This window comes from Dasypus novemcinctus, chromosome 13, assembly GCF_030445035.2.
Source record: "Dasypus novemcinctus isolate mDasNov1 chromosome 13, mDasNov1.1.hap2, whole genome shotgun sequence".
Classification (NCBI taxonomy): Eukaryota; Metazoa; Chordata; class Mammalia; order Cingulata; family Dasypodidae; genus Dasypus; species Dasypus novemcinctus.
This window is the reverse complement of record NC_080685.1, coordinates 22,777,089-22,783,088: the sequence shown is the minus strand read 5'-3', so window position 1 is coordinate 22,783,088 and position 6,000 is coordinate 22,777,089.

Genomic DNA, 6,000 nt, shown 5'->3' with positions numbered 1-6,000 from the left:
GTTTTAGAGAGTAAACTAAGTTAAATTGTTTTAAAAAGTAACCTTTTTTTTGGGGGGGGGGGATAAGAGACCCAAGAGCAGCTAGTACAAAACTAATAATTATGTGTTCCCTGTCCTGAAGGATCAGCTGGATGTTTGATATCCCAGTGGATCACTGCTCTAAGAGGAGCTGGGAATTGACCTAGGGATCTCATGCATTCAAGGCAGACACTCCTCCACTGAGCTAAATTTGCTCTTGGGCCAGTTAGTTCTTCAGAAAACTCTCTAGTCACTTTTCCTCTTGAGTAGGTTTGACTCTATACTTGTATGGATTCCTGCTGATTAGGAGTCTGTCCCTGCCCTGTTTCTATTCTTATTCCTCTCTCTCCCAGGGCAGCAGGATGCAATAACTTGTGTGAGGAAATCATCCCTCCCCTCTGTCAGGTTGAGTTCCCATTGGAAATACGAATGGGACCCTGGTGACTTAATTCACCACAGAAAAATGACTCTCATCAGTCTTCCAGACCACCACTCCTTCCAGGGGATCCTAAACAGGCTCTTGGAGGCTTATTAAGCCCTTCCTACTGCACACCTCCCTTAGGGGAGTTGAAATTTTCATAGTTTTCACCACAGACTAGACAATTGCCTTACTCTGCCTCTTCCTGGCCAAGTTCCTCAACCCAAGTTGGCTAGGGAATCCTGGTTAGCTCCAAGGGTGAAGCAGCCTGAGGAATGGGGAATAGGTTATTTCAACCCGAGAGACTGCAGGAGCCAGGTGGGAGGGGAGGAGTTGGGAAGACAGAGCATCTGGCTTTGACTCAAAATACTCAGGGTCTTGACTCAACGTCTCTGGCACCAAATGTGTGCTCAGCAGAGCACCGAAGCGGTGGGGGAAAGTTCTCAACCATGCCATGAATATTCAAGGTGTGTCTCTTCAGGCCATTGGCTTTGGCCTCAGCTATTAACTGACAGGTTGGTGGTTGAGCCACCCAGGGCACCAGGCATGTGAGCTCTTCATAATTTATCAAAGTCTTTCATCCCTACCTAATTTACAGATAATAAAACTCACCCATTTGAAATCTACAATTCAATGATTTCTAGTACATTTATACAATTGTACAGCCATAAACATAATCCAGTTCTAGAACATGTTCTTGGATCTTCCAAATTCCCTCTAGCCCCTTTGCAGTCAGTCTCTGCACTCTCTCTCAGCCCCAAGCAACCACTAATTTGCTTTCTGATCCTATAAATGGTCTTTTCTGGACAGTTAATGCAGATGGAATCAGACCATATGTGCTCTTTTTGAGTGGCTTCTTTCATCAGCATAACGCTTTTGATGTTTATCTATATTGTGGCATTTTCGGATTCCTTTGTGTTTTTTTGTATTGCTTAATAGAATTCCACCCTGATGATGCCCCACATTTTGTATATCCATTCCCCAGTTGATGGGAAACTGAATTGTTTCCATCTTTTGACTATTATAACTAACAAAGTCTTGAACATTCATGCACACATCTTTTTAGACATACTTTTACAATTCACTTGATCTCTAGAAGTGGACTCACTAGGTCCTGTAGAAAGGTTAAGTTTAACTTTCTCAGCAATGGTCACACTAATTGCCAATCTGGCTGCACCATTTTATATTCCCGCCAGCAGTACAGGAGGCTTCCAGTTTCTCCACATCTTCAGCAGCTCTCTGTATTTATCTTTTTGCACAGAGTCAAAGGAGTGGTGTGAAGTGGCATCTCACTGTGGATTTAATACGAAATTCCCTAATAACTAATGATACTGAGAACCTTTTCAAATGCTTAGGAATCATTTATATGTATTCTATGGTAAGTGTCTATTCAAGCCTATTTCTGGTTTTAAAGATTGGGGTTTTTCTTATTAAATTAAGAGTTCTTTTTATAGTGTGAATGCAAGTCCTTTATCAGAAACATGATTTGCAAATATTATCTTCTAATTTCTGACTTGTCTTTTCATTTTCATAATGGTGCCTTTTGAAACTCAAAAGGTTTAATTTTAATGAAGTACAATTTATTAGTTTTTTTATAGCTCATGCTTTGTGTGTGTTGTCTTAGAACTCTTGTCTAATCCAAAGTCACACAGATTGCTTCCTATCTCTGCTTCTTTAAGTTTAAAATGTTAACTCTTACATTTAGGTCTCAAGCCATTTTGAATTATTTGACAGGTAAGGTGTGGTATCAAGCAAAGTCCCTCAGGGGAGGTTCATCCTTCAGGAGAACATGGAGTGTGAGTTAAATCTAAGAGTCTTTCTGCTCCAGTCCAGGAAAAGGTGATTTCCTATGTTTGCCCCAGTTAGTGATTGTTGGGGAGTGGGGTAAATGGGGTTTGGGGGTCACACACTCCCAGGTTATTCTGGATGAGGTAGAGCAAAGTGGCTCCAGTACCCTAAAGGTAGAGTCCTCAGAAGCAAAACCCAAAGCAGGGGAAGATGCCCAGAGGGTGAAAGGGCTCCCTGTTGATCTGACTGAGCTGCTAGAGGGTCTTCTTCTGGGAGGATGGAAAGGAAGGCTTGCACACAGCCGGAACTAGGAAACCCAGGACTGGGCATAGGAGCAGAGTCAGGCGATTATGTAGGCTACTACTTATTTTTGCCAATGGAAAAATAGTGTTGTTTTGTGTTTTTCCTTTGGTTATCATAAACTGTCTGTATCAGTAATCTAGAGTTACAACTACAAAGGAAATAGGGATATTCGATTATCAAGGATCCTGCCAGATCATGAGCCAATCTGAGCTCTGAGAGGATTTCAATGATGGTTGAATGTTCCCAACCCAGAGACCCTATATTGTTAAGGTTGTTGGGCTTCCTGTGTGTGCTACAGATAGACATGCACACTAATGATGATACTTTTAGTACACAAATAGACAAGGAAACCAGCTATTACACAGACGTATCACATTACTTATCAGCCTCCTTGTGCAGCATCCAACAGGGCATGGGGAAAATGTGTAATTCTGGTTTATTAGTTTAAATTATTTTGCATCCTCAGATTGAATTGAAGGCAAGTAACATAGAGACTCTACTGGAATATTCTCTAGGTTTGGGAAGTGAAAAGGTGGGCAAAAAGGACAATTCAATTGTACAACCCAGTATAACAGATAATTTCTTAGCTTTCCCACTTCACAAAAGTTTTCTTTCATTTTTTCCAATCCCATGGTCCCTGACCCAGGGCTAAACATACTTATACCAAAGAATTGGACATAATAGAAAAGGCACGATATCTATATCTATATGTTTGGCAGTGCATATTCCTTCTAGGACTTTAGTGTGGGTTATGATGTCACACCACGTAGCTAAATTAAGGGTCACATTTGACCTACCTCATGCAGACTTCCTTAGGCTTATCCTTAACCTCCTCTCTAGGTAAAGGTACATCTGAGCTGGCTCAACTATTGGTGCATGATATGAGTCAATGGGGGAGATGACAGCAGACAGAAGGTGAGCTCCTTTAAAGTATACCATCCACGAGATCTGGCAGAAGCACAGTGAAAAGCAGAGAGTGGCTGTGTTTCCAGGCCCTCCAGCAAAGACTGCAAAGGCCTTGATGGGCCTGGATGGTGAGTAATTTTTTAAAAATTATCTCTTCTTCCTTTATGTTCTGAGGTGCCTGATTTGTTAAAAGTAGAGTTAGTAAAAGAGCACATTTTCTAAATAGCTTTTTGTTAAAATTCATATGAACTATTGTGGGGTTATTTGGAATGACTAAATCTCCTCTCTGGGTAGTACACGTTTTGTGCACTGGTTTGGAGAGGAGGGAGAAGGACCTGCCAAGGGCTCTATGCTAGTGTGATTATAAGAGACACGGTTAACCACTGTCCCTACATTCATGCATTTGGTGTTTCACTGTGCTGTGTATATAGTGCATATAATGGACAAACACAACCTAATTTACCATATCTAGTCCTCTAGATGTTAAAGAGGTGGCCAGTGTATGAAAAGTTGAGTTAGTAAAATTAGCATGTTTTATACACTTTGTGTTGAAATTCATTGCAAAGCTTTTCTTCTGGACATGACTTTTGGGTTTGACTTTGTTCACCCACCTCTAGTCATTACACTTGCCTGCACTTGTCCCCTGAATTGGTGGTGGAGAAAAGGGAGTGAGGAGGGGATGGTTTGAGGCCAAGATGGTAATGCTTAGACAGATTATAGATTCATAATCTATGGTAGACTGATGGTCAGAGTACAACCATTGTTATGTGTGTGCGGTTTTATTTAACAATACTATTTATGTAAAGGACAAGTAAGGTCTTTTTTGAAATAACTGGTCTTTAAATATTTTAGAAGTGTTTGATTTGCATGAAAATAGAGGTAGTAGAGCACTAAAGAGCCTTTGAAAGTAGGTCAGAAAGGGGTGTGGATGTGGCTCAAATGATTGGGCCCCATCTGTTATATGGGAAGTCCAGGGTTCAATTTGTGGGGCCTCCTGGTGAAGGCAAGCTGGCCTTCATGAAGAAGTGGCCCATACAGAGTGCTGACCTACATGGAATGCTGACCCGCACAGAAGTGGTGGCCAGTGTGGAGAATTGGAGCAGGAGGATGACACAACAAAAAGAGACAGAGGAAAAAATGGGAGACTTAGCAGACCAGAGAGCTGATGAGGCAAAAGAGATTGAGAGCCTCTCTCTCACTCCAGAAGGTTCTCAGTGCTGCCTAAGGAGAGGGCAGGTAGACATGGAAGAATGCGCAGCAGGTGGACACAGAGGGAAGACAGTGAGCACATAAACAAAGGGGGGGGGGAGAAGTAAATAAACCCTTAAAAAATTGGTGGGAAATATTGTTTTTAGAATTGGAACTGTACTCTTGTTTATTGGTCTGAGGAAGTTGTAGGGAAGAAGGTACAAAAGTTATTTACTAGTGTGTACTAGAGTACATCTGATCATCCATTGGTTGATGGATGATCCATTGATCATCCATTGCCCTGGTGTTACGTGCATTCAATTAGACTTTGCTGTGCTGCACATATTGTGTATATACTGGGCAAATTTGTCCCAATTTTATAACATCTAGTGTCTAGATATTAGAAGTTTGCCAATGTATGGGAAAAAGTAGGGTTATTAAACTAAGACATTTTGTACTCTTTGTGTTAAAATTCATAGAAAGGCTGTCTTCTGAAAATGGTTTTCATAAATGAGATTGTAAACCCATTTCTAGTGGCACATGTGCCTGTCACTCGTCCACTGGGTTTGTGGTGGAGAGAAGGGACTGGGAGAAATGAACAACTCTAGACCAGATATTTTCTATTTAGAAGCCACTTTTAAATGTAACCATTGTTACAAATGTATAGTTTATCAATACTGCTGTGTATACAGTGGGCAAATTTAAGTCCTTATTTCAAACGTATACTATTTCTAGATATTTCAAAGGGCACAAAGTATTTTAAAAGTATAGGGAGTGGGGAAGCAGATGTGCCTCAAGTGATGGGGCCTCCACCTACCATATAGGAGAACCTGGGTTTGTTCCCTGGGGCCTCCTGGTGAAGAGGAGGAAGAGAGGGACATTTGGGAGCTTCTAACAGATACATTGTAGGTGTTGATCTAGGAGGGGTTACATGTTCATTTGAAACTCTTCATATAAGCTCTACATTTGTATGCCCTTTCTACATGTTTTATTATATAGCTAAGACAAAATATCATGTCTTAAGGACCCATCTTCTAAGATCTGATATTAACTGAGTTTTCTTCATCTGCAAATTGCTTTAAATGTGTAGCTGATTAATCCCAACCTGCACATTTTCTGAGGTGTGGGTCCTACTGTGTCCACAGTGAAACACTGGAAAAGGAGAGGAGGTGGCCCCTGGCCCACCCTGTCAATTGGTGGTGCCAGGTTGGGCATGAGTCTTGGGTGACAGAGGCAGAACTGACAGCCACAGACCCGAGTGAATGTCCCTACCAACAGCAGGGTCTGTGAGGGTCCTGGAACCTAGTGTTTGGTGGAAGACTTGGCCTGAGGAGTCAAGCATTGTCGGGGAGAGAGAATTATCCTAACTTGTGGGGCTT